The sequence below is a fragment of the Schistocerca americana genome, chromosome 11 (genome assembly GCF_021461395.2).
Source record: "Schistocerca americana isolate TAMUIC-IGC-003095 chromosome 11, iqSchAmer2.1, whole genome shotgun sequence".
NCBI classification, from domain to species: Eukaryota; Metazoa; Arthropoda; class Insecta; order Orthoptera; family Acrididae; genus Schistocerca; species Schistocerca americana.
Genome location: NC_060129.1, coordinates 38,592,642 through 38,614,320, shown reverse-complemented (window position 1 = coordinate 38,614,320; position 21,679 = coordinate 38,592,642). Strand labels below are relative to the sequence as shown.

General features: G+C 43.2%; 1 protein-coding gene across 5 annotated transcripts in view; it reads left to right on the top strand.

Annotated features, from left to right (window-relative positions):
- The window catches only part of LOC124554056 (zinc finger protein 729-like), a 294,084-nt gene that overhangs the window by 73,629 nt on the left and 198,776 nt on the right, over window positions 1–21,679 (top strand). The window contains exon 1 of one of the 5 annotated variants that reach the window (XM_047128094.1): window positions 7,049–7,150. The exons of the other annotated variants lie outside the window; for them this stretch is intronic. The gene's annotated coding sequence lies outside the window, so the exon portion shown is untranslated. Of the gene's footprint in view, window positions 1–7,048; window positions 7,151–21,679 lie in introns of those variants that run through there. 5 annotated transcript variants of the gene reach the window in all.

The following is a 21,679-nucleotide window of genomic DNA, read 5'->3' as shown; positions in this document are numbered from 1 at the left end:
GGCCATCCTGCCAGGTGGCCATTGCTGCGGCTGGGTGGCGCCCGTGGGGAGGGCCCTTGGTCGGAGTGGGTGGCATCAGGGCGGATGACCCGCAATGAAGCGTGGTATATCATCTCTCACTGGCGGTTAGCCGCCAGCAGTCTCTAAGCATTCTCCGGCTCAATTTAATGCTGAGAAGTACGATCCGAAAACGTTCCCCTTCCTGGCCACACCATGGGAAGAGCGTAAGTCTCAGGATGGAGGTAACAGTTATTCGCCCCGATTCTTAGTGTGCACAAGAGATTATGGGGAGTTTTTTCTCTCCACAAAACCTTAGTTCTTCGTCGAGCATTTAGAGGACAAGTTTAGGGAGGTGGAGGGCTTGTCCAAAATGTGCTCTGGGTCAATGCTGATACAAACGGCGTCCTCCACCCAGTCACGCAGGTTACTTGCTTGTGACAAGTTGGGGGATGTTAACGTTACCATTACACCACATAAGAGTTTAAATATGGTCCAGTGTGTTATTTTCCATAGGGACCTACTATTGCAGTCTGATGACAAGCTGCGCACCAACTTAGAGCGTAGAGGTGTTCATTTCGTCCGGCGTGTTCATCGGGGTCCGAGGGACAATCAGGTTGCTACTGGTGCCTTCATCTTGGCCTTCGAGGGTGATACATTACCGGAGAAGGTCAAGGTGATGGTTTACCATTGTGATGTCAAGCCCTATATCTCTCCCCCGATGCGGTGCTTTGAGTGCTGGAAGTTTGGCCATATGTCTTCCCGCTGCACTTCCAGCCTCGCATGTCGAGATTGATTGCGGACGCGTATCACATCCCAATACTCCATGTGCCCCACCTCGAATCTGTGTCAACTGCGGAGAGCACCATTCACCTTGCTCGCCAGACTGAAAAGTCTTTCAGAAAGAGCTCAACATGGAATATAAGACCCTGGACCGGCTGACCTATACTGAGGCCAAAAGGAAATATGACAGACTACATCCTGTGCAAATGACATCTTCTTACACAGCTGCTACAACTACTGTACTAGCCCCATCAGTTTCGAGACTTCCAGCCAGCTTGATGAGAAGTACAACTCCTCCTGTCCCCTTGCCCATGGTGGGCTGTACCTAACCGGTTGCTCCTGCACCACCTAACTCAGGAGCAACATCCTCCCACCCATCAGGGACATCCGTCCCCGCTTCCCAGCCGGAGAAGCATCTAACTTCTTCGGCTGCTCTCGCCCGTAAGGGTTCCCTTGGGACCGTCCCTTCCCAGGCTTCCACCAGCGGGAAGGATGACGCCCAACAGTGGCATAAGTCCCCACCAGCGGCTGGTCGTAGGGCTTCGCGATCCTCCTCCGTCCCGGAGACTGATTCGGTGAAGCCTTCCCAGCTGGTGCAGCAGGTGAAACCCAAGGTTCAGCGTGAGAAGTCCAAGCGCAAGACCTCTAACGTCAAAGAACTTGCGGTGGCACTGACCCCACCACACCCTTCGAGCTCTGCATCTGATGATGTCGAGATTCTGGCGTCCGCTGAGGACCTTGATCTCGCCGGTCCCTCAGACGCCATGGATGTCACTCGAAAGGGTACTGAATCGGTGGCAACGAGTGAACAAGCGGCGTAAATTGCCTTCCCAGTCCCTTCACACCTTTCTCAACCATGGACAATATCATCCTCCAGTGGAACTGCAGCGGTTTCTTCCACCATCTAGCTGAGCTCCGACAACTTATCAGCCTTCACCCTTTCTTCTGCATTGCTCTTCAGGAAACTTGGTTTCCAGCAATGTGAACCCCCGCCCTCCGTGGCTATCGGGGTTATTATAAGCACTGGGCAGCTTATGAAAGGGTGTCTGATGGCGTCTGCCTCTATGTCCTTCACTCTCTGCACAGCAAGTCTGTCCCTCTCCAAACACTTTTAGAGGCTGTCGCTGTTCGGGTGTGGATGCCACAGGCTGTTACCGTCTGCAGTCTTTACCTTCCACCGGATGGTGATGTTGCACAGCATGTCCTGGCTGCGCTGATAGCCCAGTTGCCACCACCTTTCTTGTTACTGGGCGACTTCAATGCCCATAACCCTCTGTGGGGTGGGTCAGTGGTAACAGGTCGAGGCGCCACCATCGAGCATTTATTGGCGCAGCTCGATCTTTACATTTTAAATGATGGTGCCTTCACACACTTCAGTGTGGCGCATGGCACATACTCCGCCATTGACCTTTCGATCTGCAGCCCTAGCGTTTTACCGTCTGTCCAATGGAGAGTGCATGACGACCTGTGTGGTAGTGATCACTTTCCGATCTTTCTGTCACTGCCACAGCGTCACTCTTCTGGGCGCCCTAGCAGATGGGCTATGAATAAGGCTGACTGGGACTTGTTTTCCGCCACTGCCACTATTGAGTTCTCTCTAATGATGATATTGACGCGGTGGTTCAATCGGTCACCACCGTCATCGTTATTGCCGCAGAATCTTCAATTCCCTGTTCTTCTGGGTCCCCTCAGAGGAGGAATGTGCCTTGGTGGTCGCCTGAGGTCACTGGCGCCAGCCCTGCATTGAACACCTCATCACCTTCAAACGGCTGCATGCGCAGGACCGCCACCTTATCTGCCAAAGCAAGCAGGAGTGCTGGGAGCGCTATGTGTCCACCATTGGCCTCCATGTCGCTCCATCGCAGGTCTGGGCCAAACTCCACCGCCTCTATGGCTATCAGACCCCTGTCAGTGTCCCTGCGCTCTCACTGAATGGAGCAGTTTGTACAGACTCTGACGAAATTGCCAACAGCTTGGCAGAGCATTTTGCTCTGAGTTCCGCTTCTTCCAATTACCCACTGGCCTTCCGCTCCATTAAAGAGCGGCTGGAACGTCGGAGCCTTTCGTTTCGAATCCACCATCCAGAATCCTACAATGTTCCATTCAGTGAGTGGGAATTTCACAGTGCCCTCGCCGCTTGTCCTGATGCCGCTCGTGGGCCAGATAGCACCCACTGTCAGATGCTGAAACACCTTTCAGTGGACTGCCAGCGACGGCTCCTCAACCTTTACAACCGTATTTGGGTTGAGGATGCGTTTCCGTCACAATGGCAGGAGAGTATTGTTATCCACATTCTGAAACCAGGCAAGAACCCTTTGGAGGTGGACAGCTACCGTCCCATTAGCCTCACCAACGTTCTTTGCAAGTTGCTTGAACAGATGGTGAGCCGGCGGTTGAACTGGGTACTGGAGTCTCGGGGCCTTCTGGCTCCATCTCAGGGTGGGTTCCGTAAAGGCCACTCCGCCGCCGGCAATCTGGTGAGCCAGGAGTCGGCCATCCGTACTGCCTTTGCGCGCCGTCAGCATCTGATTGCTGTCTTTTTCGACAGGCGGAAGGCGTATGATACAACATAGCGTCATCACATCCTTTCTACGCTTCATGGATGGGGTCTTCGGGGCCCTCTGCCGACCTTTATCCGCAAATTTCTGTCGTATCGTACCTTCCGCGTGCAAGTCACGGCCTCCCATAGTTCCTCCCGAGTCCAGGAGAACGGGGTACCACAGGGATCTATCCTCAGTGTCTGGCTGTTTTTAATTGCCATTAAAGGGCCCGCTGCAGCTGTGGGAAATTCTGTCTCCATTTCCATGTATGCTGACGACTTCTGCCTTTACTACAGCTGGCATTGCAGCTGCTGAACGTCAGCTACAGGGCGCTATCCGTAAGGCGCAGTCTTGGGCTGTAGCTCATGGGTTCCAGTTTTCGGCAGCCAAGACCTGCGTTACGCATTTCTGCCGGCGACGCAATGTTCACCCGGAGCCGCGGCTTTATCTTGACGGCGAAGTTCTTACTGCGGTAGAGTCGCATAGGTTTTTGGGTGTGGTTTTTGATGCCCGGTTGACTTGGCTGCCTCATATTCGGCAGCTTAAACAGGCGTGTTGGCGGCATCTAAATGCTCTGCGATGCTTGAGCCACACCAGCTGGGGCGCCGACCGATCTACCCTGTTACGGCTCTACCAGGTGTTAATCCAGTCTCATCTGGATTATGGGAGCCTGGCTTATGGCTCAGCATCCCTGTCTGTGTTGCGGGTGCTGGACCCAATCTTACACAGCAGAATACGACTTGCCACTGGTGCCTTCCGGACCAGCCCCGTGGACAGCATACTAGTGGAGGCTGGTGTCCCTCCCCTGCGGTTATGGCGCCAACGTTTGCCGGCCGTTTATGCTGCCCATGTTTTTAGCTTGCCCGGGCATCCAAACTATCGTCTCCTGTTCCCGCAATCAGTCGTCCATCTGCCAGAACGTCGGCCTCGGTCAGGTTGTACGATCACGGTCTGCATCAAAGAGCTTCTCTCTGGGCTTGGGGTTTTCACTGTTCCACCTCCTTTCCAGGCCGCTTTGCGTACACCCCCATGGTGTGTTCCTCGCCCTTGCCTTCGGCTCGACTTGGCACAGGCCCCAAAGGACTCAGTCCCTCCAGAGACCTTCCACTGCTGCTTTTATTCCATCCTGGCCACGTATCAGGGCTCCGGTGTTGTATACACTGACGGTTCGATGGTTGCTGGTTGTGTCGGTTATGCACTAACTCTAGGGGACCATTCCGAACAATGTTCCTTGCCGGATGGCTCCAGCGTTTACACTGCTGAGCTGGTCGCCATCTTTCGTGCCTTAGAGTATATCCACTCCTGCTCAGGTGAGTCCTTCGTTATCTGTAGCGATTCCCTGAGTGGTTTATGAGCTCTCGACCAGTGTTTCCCTCGTTCTCGTCTGGTGATGTCTATCCATGAGTCCCTGCATACTCTTCCCCTTTGTGACCGTTCTGTGGTCTTTGTGTGGACCCCCGGTCATGTCTGTATCCCGGGCAATGAACATGTTGACCGCCTGGCCAAACAGGCCACCAGTGAACCCACTCTAGACATTGGCCTCCCGGAGACTGATTTGAGGGCAGTCTTACGCCACAAAGTTATCTCGCTTTGGGACACTGAATTGCCCGGTCTGGCCACCCCTAACAAACTCCGTGCCATCAAGGAGACGACGACTGTGTGGCACTCCTCCTTGCGAGTCTCTCGTAAGGAGTCTGTCATCCTCTGCCGACTGCGCATTGGGCACACACAGGTGACCCACGGCCACTTATTGCGCTGTGAGGACCCCCCTCTATGTCGCTTTGGCTCGGCGTTGACAGTGGTCCACATTTTGTTGGACTGTCCACTTTTAGCTGTGCTCAGGCAGACGTTTGCGCTGCCTGACACGCTCTCTTCCCTTTTAATAGATGATCTGCCGTGGTGGACTTAGTTTTGCGTTTTATTCGGGCAGGGGGTTTTTATCGTTTAATCTGAGTGTTTTTTTTTTTAGTGTTGATTCTGGCTTTTAGCTTCTGATTTTAAACTGAGTTTTTAATGTGTTATTGGTGGTTGGCTTTTCCTCTTGTTTTTTTTTCCTCTTTGGTCGGCCAACCACCATCACACTGTGTGTGTTTTAATTTGTTTTGTCTTATCTCCGTCGGAGTATTTCTTGCCCTGTTCCGTCTGCTGTCTTTCCTGTTGTTCGTTCCATTGAAGGTTAGGCGTGCACAACTGCTCGCCAGTTACGTAACACACATTCATAGTTTCCTGAGCATCTGAACTACCATCTCCTTTTCCTATCCATGGCGTTTCATCTCCAACATCGGGGGCCCAGGTCAGAGCTTAAGATTGCTGTTCGCATCCAATCTCTTCTGTCAGGAGTCCTTGCTTTTACCACGTATGCTGTAGGTCCATTCACATACACCTCCATGGTGTACACTGAGGCCGAAACTTTGCCTGGTCCTTTCACAGGGCCCTAAGGACTCAGTTAACCTTTCGGCTCTGTGCTGTCACTTCCTCTCGGTTCTTGACATGTAGCAGAACCATTAAGTGGTTGCCACTGACAGCTCAATGGGTGATGGTCAATTTGCCTTCGTATATGTTCGTGGAGGTCATATTGAACAGCACTCCTTGCCGGACGGCTGCAGTGTTTGGACTGCAGAGCTGGCGGCCATTTCTTGTGCTCTTGAGCACATCCGATCATGCCCTGGCGAGTCGTTTCTTCTCTTGAGGAGCCTACAAGCTATTGCCCAGTGCTACCCTCACCATCCTTTGGTAGCGACCATCCAGGAGTCCATCTGTGCCCTGGAACGATCCAGTCAATCCCTGTTGTTTTTGTGGACCCCATGCCACATTGGAATCCCAGGTAATGAACTTTCCAACAGGCTAGCCAAACAGGCTACATGGAAACCACTTCTGGAAATTGGCATCCCTGTAACTGACCTGTGATCATTATTACGCCACAAGGTTTTTCAGGTTTGGGAGATGGAATGGCCTAATCTCAGTATGCACAATAAACTGTGTGGGGCTAACACATCGCTACCTCCTCTGTCACGAGGACCCACCTCGGTGTCACTGTGGCTCACATATGACTTGTCATGCACATCTTGCTGGACTGCCCACATCTAGTCGCTCTGCAGTGGACTTTTAACGTTCCCAGCACCATACTTTCAGTATTGGGCAACAGTGCTTCAGCAGCAGATTTAGTTTTACATTTTATTTGTGAGGGGTTGTTTTATCGTACCATCTAGGATGGGTGTCTAGCCTTCTCTCTGAGGTCGCCACCCTCCCTCCATTTTAACTTTCTTTGCGTTTATTTGTCTTTGTGGTTGTCTTTTCCGTACATGTATTCATCTCACCTTGCCTTTTTGGGGTGGAAATTTTAATGTGTTGCAGAGTGGCTGGCTCATCCTCTTTTATTATTGTGATCAGCCAGCCTAGACCATATGCTCTATGGTTTTAATACCTTCTGCTTCTCCTTGTGGTGTATGTTTTTCCCATTTTTTCGTTCCATTTGTTTTATTTTTAGGTGTGGTGTTGGGTGTTTTTCTACCTTGAGCCTTCCTTGTCAAGAGAAAGGGACTGATAACTCTGCAGTTTGGTCCCTTTATACCCAAAACAAACCAACCAATCAACTTTGTTCTTCATAATATTGTTACATTCCATCAATGGTTTTCCATTACTTGAGTGTATACTTGCAGGACATCAGTGCTGTAGTTGATGCAACATTGAAATTTGGGCCATAATTATATTTCGCAGTTATGACCAACTGAAAGGACAGCTTTTAAAGATAGACATTCCCAAGTTGTCTGTTACTTCACTCCACTGCAGCCACATAATGCCTGAGCAACAAGTACTACACTGTTGAGTAGGTAAGGTGTTCGTGAAGTACTGTTTTGGTGTTGCTTTTATGTTTTGTTCATTGTGTAAGTGTGTGGTTCCTAACCTGTAACTGGAGACAGAGATCTCCTACTTCAAATATTCTTAGGTTGCAATGCACAAATGCAGTGTAAATGAATGAAGGTCATGTTATAGTAGTAGTATAGGTCTCACTCTGTGTTTTTTCAAATTTACAGCTGGCGTTATTAAAGTGAAGTACATTTTGTAGGAGCTTCACTGTTCTTAACATAATTGGCATGATCAAAATGTAAATCAAAAATAGGTAACTTAATTTCATAATAATTCTGAAGTTGGCTAGGTTACTTATTGTCATCTTGTGGTGTGTATATGTAGCTCCAGAATACAGATACATAAATATTGTTAAAATGCACAGTGTACATGAAGTCAAAGAACACTTTCAGTTATTTACTGCACAGCAACTAAGCATTGTACAGATATCATACATATTGCAGTTTGAAAAGAAACTCTGCAAGTTTTTTTTTTTACAAACACTCGATATGCAAACCATGAGTGACCCAGCAGACATCAATACGGTAATCGAATTCTTGCCATATCCATCCCAGCATATCTCTCGTATGTACTCCACAGTCACTTCACTCTTACTGGGATGTCCACTTCTCTTTGTTGGGCATAAGCAACCTGTCATAACAAATTTGTTGTGTCAGTGGTAAATAGCCTTCCTAGTTGGTGGCTTCTTACTGGTTCTAAACATCTGTTGAAGAGCTGTAGCACACTCGTTTTTGTCAAACTCCAACACACAAAAGCTCGCTCCACACCTGAACTTGCCGTGTTTGCAAGGAGTGCTGACTATCACCGGCAAATTACCAACTATGCTGTGCTGGTATACATAAAAAAAAAAACATTTTGAGGTTTCTCTTCAAAATGACATATGTTTTCTATCTGTACAATGTTCGGTTCTTGTGCAATAAATAATTGAAAGTTTTCCTGGACTTCATGTACTCCCCATAATACACTACTGTTCCAAGAGTGTGACACATTTAGAAGCAGTGGTCTGCATCATGCCATGATAAAAGGACTGTAGAACAGTAGAAACATAATATGTGATTTAATTGGTAGAGAGGTCGTGTGCTCATAGGCCCAGTATTGCCCTGTTTTGTATGATAGGCCAGGTCAGTGTTACACAGCACTAGATGCAGAGATATCATATGAAATAGCAACATGTAATAAAGTGCCACTATTCCTTGCCAGTTTCACGAGGTGAAATCTCTCTCTCTCTCTCTCTCTCTCTCTCTCTCTCTCTCTCTCTGTGTGTGTGTGTGTGTGTGTGTGTGTGTGTGTGTGTGTGTGTGTGTGTGTGTGTTCAAATGGGGCAGAATTATTGGTTATTCTGTCATGTTGTGGCTCACACGAGGCAAGCTGCATCAACAGTGAGGCAGATGTGGAATCAGTGGAGACCTGGTACTGGAGGACACAATGTGAGATGACCACAATCTTGTCTGCTTGCAAGGTGTTACAGGAATTGCATAGTTTAGGAAAGTAACACTAACAGTAAGTGGTCCAAAAAGTGCAAATAATGCACAGAAAAGAAAAATTAACTTGGGGTAATTGGCAGCATATTAAGAGAAAAAGACTTCATGATGGTCGATTGGAACAGAAATCACAAAAGGTAAGGTAGTTCCTGCGAAACAGCCACCAACGCAAGTGAGTGGAATAATGCTGGATTGGTTTCTTTGGTTTTGTAAAAGGACGTATGTTAATAGAATAACATGTGTCCTGAATGACAGCATATGTGTCCTGTAGAGTACATGGCTCTAACAATATACCTTATGTGCATCTTCTTACAATATTATAGTAAAAGTAAGTAACAAGGATAAAACTAACTATAGTTCTGTCTTTATCATTGATGAAAAAGTGGAATACACACTGCTATATTATTAAAAGACAATGTGGGTTATGATACTTTAGTTGAATATTGGGTAGTAATATTGACAGCATGATTCAGGATCATGTATGCAATACTGAAGAGTGTTCAAAAGGGAGGATTCTAGGACATTTAAGTACGTAAATTAAATTAAAGCTGTACAAAGAATACCAAGCCGTGATGCACAATGAAAAGTCAATTAACTTGATAAACTCCACGTACATAGGTGTGCCAGGCAGATGAAAGGAAGGTAAGACAGACGGTACATCATTGAAACAAGCTACTTTGAAATACAAAGTCCAGTCAAAAGAAGTGTGTCAAACGTTCCTTTACGCATTCTGAATCACCCAGCAATGAAAACTCTCTCTTCAACATAAACTGGAAAGTGGAGTGACCACTCCTGAAGATGGTTGAGGAAAATATTTGTGTAGGTGACAGCCATATCAAATGATGACAAGTCTCTGATTCGGGAACTCAGTTTCAGTTTCTCAAAGTAGGAATAAATCTCCGAAAGAATTTCTGTACCACAATCTCAATCTGTTCAGAATTTTTTGCTCGTTTATGCTCGCAGCTTCAGGTGAGATACAAATGCACAACATGGAACCTAGGTCAGTTGTCATGCAAAAGCAGACCGAGCATACAGGCTGCTAAAAGACAACATAGAAATGGCTACAAAAGAACAACAATATATCTTACATGTGTTGACGTACAACAGGTTCTACTTTGTCATACATTGGCACATGCCATGGTATTCTGCCAGAGACAGCTGCCATCGTATAATTTCATGGTTCGTGACTTCGGTACGTAACAAACACAGTAAATTTAGGGGATGGATCTGATGCAAGATTTGGTTCAGCCAAAATAGTTTCCAGTTTGATTAAACTTGTTTATGCTTGAAGAAGGTGTGGAACACAAACTAATTATATGGTATGACCAGCATGTTGGGGAGAACAGTAACTGGAGAATTTTAGCACTTTATTTCGGTCTGGTCAACTGCAAGTACTGTGTAGAAAAACATAAAAAGTTATGTTCTAGTCACCTTTTCCTACATTGTGACAGGAACTTCGCTATGATTGAGAAAATAAAGTGTCAAAAGTTATGGCTCCTTTAGAATGGAAGCATGTCACAGCTTAGACCTCTGTTGAACTTTCAAAACTGACCATTCGGGAGACGATGGAAGACTTCAAGGGCATAGGATCTGTTGAACTGGTTATCAAAACACCACATGCTTTGAAAATTACTGGTGTGCTCTGGTTGAAGTTATGCAGTGACAATCCTTGAGGCATAAGGATGCTTCATCCATGTGGAAGACATTTCATTTTGAAATGTGAGTGTGAACATGAAGTAAAAGAAATTCTATTGCGTTTTGCATTTTGGTTGCTCTACAATGGGGTACTGAAACTTGTAAGGAGAAGAAAAGTGATCTATTGGATGTGACGAAATACATGGAATCAAAATACAGGCATTTTATAAAAAACATTATGTACAATATGAGTGTAATGTGCCAGCTTTGGGTCTCAACTTGATAACAAACTCATGTTCTATTATTTTAAGAGCAAAGTAATCAGTTTATAATAAAAATCTGTTTTTGTCTTGTTATAATTTTCCTATTTAAAACTTTCAGATTCTAGGCAACCGGATCAATACAGTAGAATACAGAGTGATCTGCAGTAATGCTGTATATCAGTTGCTATACACTGTTTTTCTGTTACAATAGTTATCTGTTTTCTAAAAGCTACCCTTAGTGCAATTTTAAAAAGGACAAGCAAGTATTTTCAACAGTCTGCATCTTCAAGCAACACATATCTGCTATTACATTACTATTAATGGTTTTTGTCAATTTCCTAAAAACTCCAAAATGTGCCCTACAGCGTTATTCATGCACATGCTTCATTTTGCTATGATTATGTGCATGTATCAGGTGACACAAATAGAGAATGTGATTGACTGGTGCCTGCTTCCAATCACTAGGAAACTTTCATGGGCTCAGAGACATATGATATGCTGCTGTTAGAGAAGGAAGAAGTTCATTGTAATATGAGCAGTATTATACAGCCATCTCATATGGTCCAGGTGCCTTTTTTCTATTAAGTGGTTACGCAGTATAAAATCAACAGTTATTGATCATCTCAAAATCTGTCATTTTGATGTTTATACCAGTACTGAAAAGAGGAAGTCCATTACGATATTCCATGATAAAATAACTTTGGAAGAGCAAATTGAATTTTTTGGCCTTGTATCTGTTACCTTCAGTTTGTGTGACAGTAGGGTCACTGATGATTTCAGTCCAGGTACTGACACTGTGAGCTTACTACTTACTGAGAAATTTCTTTCAAGTTGTGTAATGTTAATGTTTTGAAATTGGTCCTATCATGTACTGATTTTCAGGCTAGTGACCAAATCTGATGTTGGAATGTACCTCTACAGTCCTATGCATGGGTCACAGCCATCCACCACTGAGTATCTACCCTGTTAAAACCACCAGCTGTCTACACTATATTTTGTCAGTCAAGCAACACCTAAAAGTATGAAGTTAGGCATATATTGCAATAGTTAATGTATACTTAAACAAGTAGCTTATATGGAATTTAAATGCAGTGAAAACTAAATAATAAGGAAATATAAACACAGTGGCAAAGTTAAATTGAATGGTGTATACTGTCAATGTAAGACACAAAAGTAGAAATAGCCACACTTAAAATCATTAAATTGAATTATATAGGTTCACATAGCAAGGTTGAACACTTCAGACTGAAGATAATGCAGTTCAATTATGTGAATAATTAATAATATTTGACAGATTCCGCAGTTACATAAGCTACTTTGAAATCAGAACTAAAATCTAAGTTCCAACTTTGGGTCAATATAAGTTCATCTTTCACGCTGTGTCACTGTCTGATCAAAGTTCAGCACAAAACAGAACTATCAGTTGCACAAAGTAAAAGTTCTTCAGTCGCAAAAACATACAACAATGAGAAAATGTGAAAATCCTCAAGTTTTGCTCAAAATCATATCGTCCATACAATTTTAGAAAACTTAAATCGCACAACTGGTTGGCTACCCAGAGACTTCAGTTCAACTACTCTCAAAACCTACGCAGGCTTAACAGAAACTGTTCACCAGCCCAGACTGTGTGAGAAACACAAATATATTACCAAAGAGCATGATGCACAAAAGCACTGCTTATTTAAAACCTCAAGAAACCATACAATGCTAGTCAGCTTCAAAGCATCCTACAGAAGTAAATGGAAATAACAGAGATTGAAAGTACATTGTTTTTGTTGAAACTAAACAACTTCAAATAAGCACCTTCCCATGATGTTCACTTTGAGGCTTACCAAACATTCTAAGATTAATTTTACATTAAATATCAGTGAAGAAACGTTACAGTGCCATCATATTCAACTGTTAAAATAAGCAAATCTAAGGAAATATTTCTGTACAAACAAGTTTGTTATATCAGATGAGATCATAATTTTATGCTCATGTACATCGTGCTTTAGGTTACTATGTAGCACACACCAAGTTTGAATTACAACCAATTGAACTGGGCCCATCTTGATCTCACTGCATAATAGTCAATTTGTCAAAAAAAAAAAAAAAAAAAAACCTAAACACAAATTCACTAAGGATGATTGATTTGGTTTGATTGTGGCAGGGAAGCTAAAACAGCTTTGATCTAACCTGACACTGCCCGCACTGAAATAGTTTGTGTGTATCTAGTAAAGCCAACCAGTGCCCTTAGGTACTGCAAGGAGTCCCTTCACCAGTTCTTTGTTAGACAATTTCTCCACTTCTAGTTGCCCCGAAATTTCTGCCCCTCTTGCTGTGGTATGTGGGTGTTTTTTGAAATTCTCATGGCTGGTCATCATCCGAACCATAAGTTTAATGTTTTTCCTGTTCAAGCCTAGGATTATAGAGCTTCTTTTAAAACATGGCTTTGGTATCATTATCTTACCATGTTTTTGCTTATAGACCTACTCCAGTATTCTATGTACTGTCTTGTAAGCCAGTTCTGTAGTTCTAGTTTGATCATAGTCATGGTGATTGTAAGGACAGGTTAGGGTCCAATGAGTGGAGTCTTTGCCCCCATCCTGGCCACTCTTTAGGCTTGTTCATTGCCACCGATCCCTGAGTGGCCAGGGACCCACATTAGGTGTACCCTATTGCTTCCCCTAGCTCCACCAGAGCACTGCGACATACTACAATAATCTTAGATATAGTTGCAGGAGCTACCAATGATTTCAAGGGTGCCTGGCTGAATAGATATAGATGCTACGGTCCTTGTAGCACCTATGTATATTCTGCTCCACACACCCCCTGATTTCAGTAATTTCAGCTTGGAATACCAAGGCCAGTTTTCCTAGAGTGATGATGCCCTCCAGTCTTAGCTGAATCCGAGACACGCTGACCCGAGCACCTTGGTCTGATTTCTACCCATACGGTGTCGAACTGTTTTTTCGCACTGCTCCCTGCTTCCAATTATTATATTGTAAAGCTTGTTGAAGCAGTTGGAGCTATTATATAGTCAGCCTGCATTTCCCCAGCCATTCCTATATTTGCCCCACTCGCTGTCTTAGTGTGTGTGTGTGTGTGTGTGTGTGTGTGTGTGTGTGTGTGTGTGTCTGGATATCCCATTGAGATCCAGTTTTTACCAGTTTTGAGTCTCTATGCATCAGCATTAAAGACACGTAACGTGTATCTACAGAACATGTGGCCTGTAATTGAAGAAGTGTCATGATGATCTCTCCATTGGCAAAAGATTCCAGAATAGCCCCCCATTCGGATCTCCGGGAGGGGACTGCCAAGGGGGAGGTTACCATGAGAAAAATATTGAATAATCTACGAAAGGGTAACGTTCTACGAGTCGGGGCGCGGAATGTCAGAAGCTTGAACGTGGTAGGGAAACTAGAAAATCTGAAAAGGGAAATGCAAAGGCTCAATCTAGATATAGTAGGGGTCAGTGAAGTGAAGTGGAAGGAAGACAAGGATTTCTGGTCAGATGAGTATCGGGTAATATCAACAGCAGCAGAAAATGGTATAACAGGTGTAGGATTCGTTATGAATAGGAAGGTAGGGCAGAGGGTGTGTTACTGTGAACAGTTCAGTGACCGGGTTGTTCTAATCAGAATCGACAGCAGACCAACACCGACAACGATAGTTCAGGTATACATGCCGACGTCGCAAGCTGAAGATGGACAGATAGAGAAAGTGTATGAGGATATTGAAAGGGTAATGCAGTATGTAAAGGGGGACAAAAATCTAATAGTCATGGGCGACTGGAATGCAGTTGTTGGGGAAGGAGTAGAAGAAAAGGTTACTGGTGAATATGGGCTTGGGACAAGGAGTGAAAGAGGAGAAAGACTAATTGAGTTCTATAACAAGTTTCAGCTAGTAATAGTGAATACCCTGTTCAAGAATCACAAGAGGAGGAGGTATACTTGGAAAAGGCCGGGAGATACGGGAAGATTTCAATTAGATTACATCATGGACAGACAGAGATTCCGAAATCAGATACTGGATTGTAAGGCGTACGCAGGAGCAGATACAGACTCAGATCACAATATAGTAGTGATGAAGAGTAGGCTGAAGTTCAAGACATTAGTCAGGAAGAATCAATACGCAAAGAAGTGGGATACGGGAGTACTAAGGAATGACGAGATACGTTTGAAGTTCTCTAACACTATAGATACAGCAATAAGGAATAGCGCAGTAGGCAGTACAGTTGAAGAGGAATGGACATCTCTGAAAAGGGCCATCACAAAAGTTGGGAAGGAAAACATAGGTACAAAGAAGGTAGCTGCGAAGAAACCATGGGTAACAGAAGAAATACTTCAGTTGATTGATGAAAGGAGGAAGTACAAACATGTTCTGGGAAAATCAGGAATACAGAAGTACAAGTCGCTTAGGAATGAAATAAATAGAAAGTGCAGGGAAGCTAAGAAGAAATGGCTGCAGGAAAAATGTGAAGACATTGAAAAAGATATGATTGTCGGAAGGACAGACTCAGCATACAGGAAAGTCAAAACAACCTTTGGTGACATTAAATGCAACGGTGGTAACATTAAGAGTGCAACGGGAATTCCACTGTTAAATGCAGAGGAGAGAGCAGATAGGTGGAAAGAATACATTGAAAGCCTCTATGAGGGTGAAGATTTGTCTGATGTGATAGAAGAAGAAACAGGAGTCGATTTAGAAGAGATAGGGGACCCAGTATTAGAATCGGAATTTAAAAGAGCTTTGGAGGACTTACGGTCAAATAAGGCAGAAGGGATAGATAACATTCCATCAGAATTTCTAAAATCATTGGGGGGAGTGGCAACAAAACGGCTATTCACGTTGGTGTGTAGAATATACGAGTCTGGCGACATACCATCTCACTTTTGGAAAAGCATCATCCACACAATTCCGAAGACGGCAAGAGCTGACAAGTGCGAGAATTATCGCGCAATCAGCTTAACAGCTCATGCATCGAAGCTGCTTACAAGAATAATATACAGAAGAATGGAAAAGAAAATTGAGAATGCGCTATGTGACGATCAGTTTGGCTTTAGGAAAAGTAAATGGACGAGAGAGGCAATTCTGACGTTACGGCTAATAATGGAAGCAAGGCTAAAGAAAAATCAAGACACTTTCATAGGATTTGTCGACCTGGAAAAAGCGTTCGACAATGTAAAATGGTGCAAGCTGTTCGAGATTCTGAAAAAAAGTAGGGGTAAGCTATAGGGAGAGACGGGTCATATACAATATGTACAACAGCCAAGAGGGAATAATAAGAGTGGATGATCAGGAACGAAGTGCTCGTATTAAGAAGGATGTAAGACAAGGCTGTAGCCTTTCGCCCCTACTCTTCAATCTGTACATCAAGGAAGCAATGATGGAAATAAAAGAAAGGTTCACGAGTGGAATTAAAATACAAGGTGAAAGGATATCAATGATACGATTCGCTGATGACATTGCTATCCTGAGTGAGAGTGAAGAAGAATTAAATGATCTGCTGAACGGAATGAACAGTCTAATGAGTACACAGTATGGTTTGAGAGTAAATCGGAGAAAGACGAAGGTAATGAGAAGTAGTAGAAATGAGAACAGCGAGAAACTTAACATCAGGATTGATGGTCACGAAGTCAATGAAGTTAAAGAATTCTGCTACCTAGGCAGTAAAATAACCAATGATGGACAGAGCAAGGAGGACATCAAAAGCAGACTCGCTATGGCAAAAAAGGCATTTCTGGCCAAGAGAAGTCTACTACTATCAAATACCAGCCTTAATTTGAAGAAGAAATTTCTGAGGATGTATGTCTGGAGTACAGCATTGTATGGTAGTGAAACATGGACTGTGGGAAAACCGGAACAGAAGAGAATCGAAGCATTTGAGATGTGGTGCTATAGACGAATGTTGAAAATTAGGTGGACTGATAAGGTAAGGAATGAGGAGGTTCTACGCAGAATCGGAGAGGAAAGGAATATGTGGAAAACACTGATAAGGAGAAGGGACAGGATGATAGGACATCTGCTAAGACATGAGGGAATGACTACCATGGTACTAGAGGGAGCTGTGAGGGCAAAAACTGTAGAGGAAGACAGAGATTGGAATACGTCAAGCAAATAATTGAGGACATAGGTTGCAAGTGCTACTCTGAGATGAAGAGGTTAGCACAGGAAACGAATTCGTGGCGGGCCGCATCAAAGCAGTCAGTAAACTGATGACCCAAAAAAAAAAAAAAAAAAAAAATGCATCAGCTGCTGCCTTCATCTAAACCCAAAGGTGTAGTGGAGGCGTGTCCAGCATGGCTTCCATCTCATCAGTTGGTGTACTACTAATTCTCCCTGTTATGGCTAACCAGGCCAGTGTCTGCACCTTAGCAAGCTCCTTAGCTGCAACCTGATTTTCTACCTTCTTCCACAACACTATGGCCCCATAGGAGATCCTAAGCCTAACTGCCGTGGTGTATATCCAGTGCATACGTCAGGGTCTTACGCTCCAGTTTTTGCCATAAGCCCTTCTGGTACTCACTAGAGTACAGTTCACCTTCAAGCAGATAATCTTAATGTGAGTAATTCATGTTAGTTTCTCATCTAAGATTACCCCTAGATATTTCATTATCCACTTCACAGGTAGGATTTCATTGAAAAGCTTTACATTCCAACTTGAGTGTTGGATATGTTTCTTTGTGATTGATACAACAGTCGTCTTAGGGTTAACCTGTATGTCCTGTTTAATGCACCAGTCTTCCACAATGTTAAGCGCACCTTGTGCCAAGTATTACTATGACAAGGTCATCTGTTTATCCTTGGCAAAAACATTGACTGGAATTTAGTTCCTAAAGGAGTTCATTCACCACTAGATTCCACAAAGTGGACAAAACTTCTCCTGGTGGACAACCTCTAGTGGCGTTAATTGCCATTTCATTAATTATTGTGGCCTCTACCCTTCTTTCACTAAGTGCGGCCCTAGTTCACCCACATATAGAGGTCAGTAGATCATGCACCTTCGCTGCCCTAGCCATGGAGTCGAAGGTTGAATTACTAAAAGCCCCCTCGATGTCCAGGAAGATGCAGAGGGCTATTTCTTGAAACGAAAGTGCTCTCTCCACCCTCCCAACAAATACATGGAGAGCTGTCTCACTTGATATACCTGGCTATGTGTGCTGGGGTTTGAATGCAGAGGAGCCCTAGTTAACCTCCTCTCCCCAACATGTACATTAACCAGACTGATTGGTCTCATATCCTTGGCCTTGTTATGATCAATTCTCCCTGGCTTTGGAATAAAGACAACCTTCACTGCCCTTCAGGCATTGGGAAAGATACCTGCACACACGCCCCCCCCCCCCCCCCCCCCACACACACACACATATCCATCCGCACATACACAGACATTTGCCTGTACAAATGTCTGCTTGTGTCTGTGTGTGCGAGTGTATAACTGTCCTTTTTTCACCCTAAGGTAAGTCTTTCTGCTCCTGGGATTGGAATGACTCCTTACCCTCTCCTTTATAACCCACATCCTTTAGTCTTTCTCTCTCCTTCCCTCTTTCCTGATGAAGCAACCGTTGGTTGCGAAAGCTTGAATTTTGTATGTATGTTTGTGTTTGTTTGTGTGTCTATCAACCTGCCAGTGCTTTCGTTTGGTAAGTCACTATATACTTACATTGTTGTATGATCTTGCTCGTTCACTAGATGTGTAACCACAGCAGCATGAAGCTCTTGCTGGAGTGACACATACATGTGTTGCTCTTTTGTGACTGCATGCAAGCAGTACTGGCTGCATAACATAACTGCAAAGTATTTCTGAGCACTGCTGTAACCTAACAAAACACTCCAAATACTGTTCCCTGCATATTTGCAGAGACACTTTGACCTACTTGCTGTAATATGCTTGCAGTACAAATACAATTGCTGTGCTTTACTGAGATGGTGCTAGAAATGTGGAACAATATTATTTTTTTCCCCCTTGTCAATTACAAGCCAGCTAAGGTTTTACATTTCTTTATACTACTCCTTCATCTGTACACTTTGTTTCCACTCACTTGACATCCAGTTTCTATCTTCTCTGTTTGGAACTATTTTGCTGTGGAGTATTTATCAACTCAATTCTGTGTCTGTATTTGGTTTTAAATTTCTTGCTTATTTATACAAGTTTCTTGTAGATCTTGGTGCAGTTCTGTAAGCCAATGAGTTCTTAAGTTTTTAGTACTGCTGCACAGTTTTTCTTTTTAGTATGATAAGAGTCATTAGCCTTCTTTGCCAAATTTTGTCTCCAGTTATTTTTCTACATATTTATCCTTCCTTCTGTATTGTTTCTGAATTTAAATTTTTGTACTGGTGTTCTGTTTCCTAATATCTTTTCTTTTTTCATAATTTTCTCTATCATTTGTTGATTCTAAAATTAGTGTTTGTGATTCAGATCTGTATTCTGGCCAAATGACTGCCTTGGAAGTTGGAGGTTCTACAATTTTGGAGAAAGAATTTTTACTGTAAACATCTTCTGTTAACAGAAATGCAAAGACCATCTATCATAGTCTACCTTTTGTGGCTCCATTTTCCCCACCATTTGGCTACATGACTTCTCATAGATCCTTAAATTTTTCTTCCCCTGGTACTTTGTATTTGATTGGGATATTGCAGTCCTGTTGTTACCCACTACTGCTTCTTACCAGAGGAGACGAGTAGTCATGCTTCTCCTACTGTTTTCTTTCTCTCTGTTTTGTGCTTTCTCTACACTGTTAGTATTGCTAAATTATCTACAAAAGTTGAACAGACAATTTTGACATCCATTTTCTAACCAAGTAGTATTCAGCTTCTGGTATTGGATTCTGACAACTGCTCCATCTGTTCAATGTTCACTTTTCTAGTATGGTCTGAAAGAAGAATGGAGCTAGCCCTTTGCCTTGGCTAAATTCTGTTTTTATCTCAAATGAGGCTGTAGTTCTTTTAAGAGGACCCGTGTTGTCTTCTGTGTTTCAGATTCTGTAAGAAGTTTGAATAAAAGCAGTCTTGCTTTATAGTCATAAGCCTTCTAAAAGTTTGCAGATGTATTCCAATAGTATTTTGCTCCTTTAGTCCTTAACAATTTGCCCTTTAGAAGACCATCCTGTCCTAAGCTACCTCTAATATATCTCCTATTTTGGAATTGTTAGTGTTTTCTCCTTGAACATTTCGTGGAATTTCTTTTAATCTTCTGTGAACATGGCTATCTCTTATTACAGGCCAGGAATCTTACTTTTATGATTCATTGATAATAGTCGATTTCAACAGGTATCTATGTCCGACTCTGGAAATCATCACCTTCTTGGAATTGTGCCTCATTATTGACACATAAGCTATCTGATATTCTCAAATCATATTATTGTTGACCTCATATCTTTTTAGTAGTGTATGTGGGTGGGGGGTTATCTGCCAACAATTTAGCTAAATGTCTTTTTCTTACCACTTTTCCTTTTTTCTTACATCCACAGTCAGGCAGACATAAACATTTTCTCCCTGTCCTGTTATGGAAAGTATTTATTCAAAATTAATTTTGCAGCTGTACAGTTCTCAAGTGGTAGCCCAGTGTGACATCTGAATCCTTTATAATTCTCTTTGAGGTAATACTTTCATTGTGTTAACCATGTTCACAAATTGCATATTCAATAAAAGACAGGAGTCTTCGTAATCTGTATGTCCAGACAATGGTAGTACTTCATGTACTAATTTCTGTCAGTCATGTCATACTGCACATCTTAATATCCACTCCCTAAGCACTAGGTATGACATTTAATAATTTTGATGCAGTTCATAGTAAAATGTCACTGGAGAATGGCATATGTCAAAATTCCAGTTGTGAATAAATACATTTAAAGCAGTTTAAGCAAAAAAATGTTCTCATCTGCATCCTGTGCCAGCCTGAGGATAAAAATTTAATAAAATTTTTATGTTTTCCTCTAGCACTTCATCAGATGCTTCTCAATATTGTTCTCAGGACTGTTTTACTTTCTGCATTGTTCTTGTTACCCTGATTTATTATTGCATGTGCATTAATTATTGTGTACCTCTCATCTAAATATTGAATTATTGCAGGGAGAGAGTCTTTCTGGAGGTAATGAAAAATTTGGTTGTTGTTGTTGTTGTTGTTGTTGTTGTTGTGGTTGTGGTCTTCAGTCCTGAGACTGGTTTGATACAGCTCTCCATGCTACCGTATCCTGTGCAAGCTTCATCTCCCAGAACTTACTGCAACCCACATCCTTCTGAATCTGCTTAGTGTATTCATCTCTTGGTCTCCCTCTACGATTTTTACCCTCCACGCTGCCCTCCAGTGCTAAATTTGTGATCCCTTGATGCCTCAGAACATGCCCTACTAACCGGTCCCTTCTTTTTGTCAAGTTGTCACATACTCCTCTTCTCCCCAATTCTATTCAATACCTCATCATTAGTTATGTGGTCTACCCATCTAATCTTCAGTATTCTTCTGTAGCACCACATTTCGAAAGCTTCTATTCTCATCTTGTCCAAAATAATTATCGTCCATGTTTCACTTCCATACATGGCTACACTCCATACAAATACTTTCAGAAACGACTTCCTGACACTTAAATCTATACTCGATGTTAACAAAATTCTCTTCTTCAGAAACGATTTCCTTGCCATTGCCAGTCTACATTTTATACCCTCTCTACTTCGACCATAATCAGTTATTTTGCTCCCCAAATAGCAAAACGCCTTTACTGCTTTAAGTGTCTCATTTCCTAATCTAATTCCCTCAGCATCACCTGACTTAATTCGACTACATTCCGTTATCCTCGTTTTGCTTTTGTTGATGTTCATCTTATATCCTCCTTTCAAGACACTGTACATTCCATTCAACTGCTCTTCCAAGTCCTTTGCTGTCTCTAATAGAATTACAATGTCATCAGCGAACCTCAAAGTTTTTATTTCTTCTCCATGGGCTTCAATACCTACACCAAATTTTCCTTTTGTTTCCTTTACTGCTTGCTCAATATACAGATTGAATAACATTGGGGAGAGGCTACAACCCTGTCTCACTCCCTTCCCAACCACTGCTTTACTTTCATGCCCTTCGAGTCTTATAACTGCCATCTGGTTTCTGTACAAATTGTAAATAGCCTTTCGCTCCCTGTAT